The sequence below is a fragment of the Triticum urartu genome, chromosome 1A (genome assembly GCF_056163025.1).
Source record: "Triticum urartu cultivar PI428250 chromosome 1A, HENAU_Tu73, whole genome shotgun sequence".
Taxonomy (NCBI): Eukaryota; Viridiplantae; Streptophyta; class Magnoliopsida; order Poales; family Poaceae; genus Triticum; species Triticum urartu.
In genome coordinates, this window is record NC_141873.1 from 154249660 (window position 1) to 154252328 (window position 2669).

Here is a 2669-nt window from a genome sequence, read left to right on the forward strand (position 1 = left end):
CATCGGTGCTGGTCGTCACCGCGCGCTCGGCCGCTCCTCCGCACCGCAGCAAGGCCATCGGTGCTGGTTGTCAGCGCGCGCTCGGCCGCTCCTCCGCATAGCAGCAAGGCCACCGGCGCAGGTCGCTGACGCGCCGCAGCGAGGCCACCGGCGCAGGTCGCCGACGCGCGCTCGGCCGCTCCTCCATGCCGCAGCGAGGTCATCGGCGCAGGCCACCGACGCGCGCTCGGCCGCTCCTCCACGCCGCCGCGAGACCACCGGAGCAGGTCGCCACTGCGCGCTCGGCCGCTCCTCCACGCCCCTGCAGCAGAGGCGCGAGCAGAGAAAAATCTCGCGGGGGAGAGGATCCGCGAGGAGAAGAGGAGGGGCGGCGCGAGGGAGAGAGAAGGGGCGGCGTGAGGGTGATAGGACAGGCGCCGCGACGAGAAGGGGACGGGCGGCGCGAGGGAGAGAGGAGGGGGCGGACGGCGCGGAGAGTTTGGGTCTGTTTTTGTGCCGCGCGTTGGATATAAGCCTTGTCCGTCCCATGTCCGCTAGGCGGACATGTGATCCAAACGAACACGAAACGGACAAAATCGGTGTCCGTTTGGGTTCTTGTATTAGAGTTGCTCTAAGGGTTGTGATCCACATGCTTGTACACGATGCTACTGTTCTCGAAAAAGCATAGGGATAACTGAGTCCACGATCCAGATCGTGCCGCTTCCTACAAGTCCACCTAGGCGCATATCCCCACTTGCCAGCCTTCATACCGACGCTTTTACCTCCCCATTTATTGCATACTGCATAGGACCGGCCGGGTTGCAGACTCCCACATCTACACGTCGAGTTCAGTCCGCCCCGCCCCAACACGTTTTCCTCGTACCGTCGCCGGCGGCCGGCCACCGGCCGTCTCCACCTCCAGCCAGCCATGTCGAAGTACGGAACCATCCCCATCTCCTCCTCCTCCTCCGATGCCCCGCCTCCCGGCTCCTCTCCGCTCGACTTCATCTCCCGGGCCAAGGCCCGCGGCGCGTCGGCACTCGCGACGCGCCAACCCTGGCGTGAGCTGGCCGACCCAAAGGCCCTCGCCGTGCCCCGGGGGCTAGGGGACGCCTACCTCCGCGCCCGCGCCAACCTCGCGCATTTCTCCATGAATTACGCCATCGTGGTCCTCGGCGTCGTCTTCCTCTCCCTGCTCTGGCACCCCTTCTCCCTCATCGTCTTCCTCGCCTGCATGGTCGCCTGGGTCTTCCTCTACTTCCTCCGCGACGTCCCACTCGCTCTCTTCGGCCACACCATCGGTGACGGCGTCGTGCTCGCCGTCCTCTCGGCCCTCACGCTCATCCTGCTCCTGCTCACCGGAGCTACCGGCAACATCCTCACCTCGCTGCTCGTCGGGCTGGTGCTCGTCCTGCTGCACGCCTTGCTGCATCGCCCCGCGGACAGCATCGACGAGGAGGCCGGACGGTGGTACACATCCGTCACACCGCCGCAGCCGTACTAGTCTTTTAATTCTGAGCTGCTCCTTGTAATCTCGTTGGTTCTTGGTCTGTGAATTGTGTTCCGTGGATTGCAGCACTCGTTAATTATTTTGTTGAGTTGTATCCGTTCTTAATCCGCATGCGCACTTGTTCATGAATAATACTCCGTACGTGCGAAATAAGTGTTCCTGTTCCATTTTTATCTTTGTGAACATTGATGAGACGATGAACTATGGTCAATTATTGGGAACAGGTGACCAATTTGAAGTCAACTTCGGCTCAATTATATGTTTCTTGTATAATGGATTAATGGTTGCTTAGCTCACAAGGCGTTCGGAAGAAGGAAGTACATGGTCAAATTCGTGCGTTGCCTTGTGCCCCAGGATGTGGCCAGAAACCCACGTTCACGTTTGAGATTGGGACGTTGATGCGACCGTATGAACTAGTTGAACCAATTATTTTGCTCACGGTTTTGGCAAACACTAAATAAAGATATGAGAGCATCTTCAATAGCTACGCTATTTTACGGCACGAAAGGAGGGTGTTATAAAAAAAATCGGCACGGCAAAGCGCCGTTTGCTAGGGAAGAAAACGGCTTGAAAACCAACGAAAGTAGATGCTATCACATTTGTGAAAGCAGAAACAAATACATAATGCCAAAAATGAATACGAAAACACATGCTACCGAAAACGAACACGGAGCGAAGATGGTGCAGAAACGGCAACGGAAGCAGGTGCTCACCAGAACTTAAAAACCCCTTGAATCAAAGGGAAAAACATATATAAGAAAACCAACATATTTAATCAACTGTGAACATGACTATACAATATTATGATGGTTATATTGTAATATATGCATTTTGTGATATATTTTTTAAACTGTGGCAATACAGACATTTTGTGGTAATTAGACATAAGGGCCATGTATAAGCAAAACCTAATGTATCAGGTCATCTTCTTACAAGTAAAACACATTGTAACATCACAAAATAATCTGTGAATTGGAGTTTCAGGCCCGGCCTCCATTATGGTTACAATCAGCGCAAATTTCCTTGCATGGTAACAGAAGTTGGGCCACACATAGGCCATTAATTGTGTGATGTTTGATGGTTGTGTTGCTAACGGCTTAACATGGCAATTGATCCAACAACCTAACAAAAAGGAAAATAATGTTAAGAGAAAGGCACACGCACCAACGTACGTGCACCT

General features: G+C 54.3%; 1 pseudogene; it reads left to right on the plus strand.

Annotated features, from left to right (window-relative positions):
* Nucleotides 1–742: 742 nt before the first annotated feature.
* Nucleotides 743–1732, plus strand: LOC125520662 (PRA1 family protein F3 pseudogene; annotated as a pseudogene).
* Nucleotides 1733–2669: the final 937 nt, after the last annotated feature.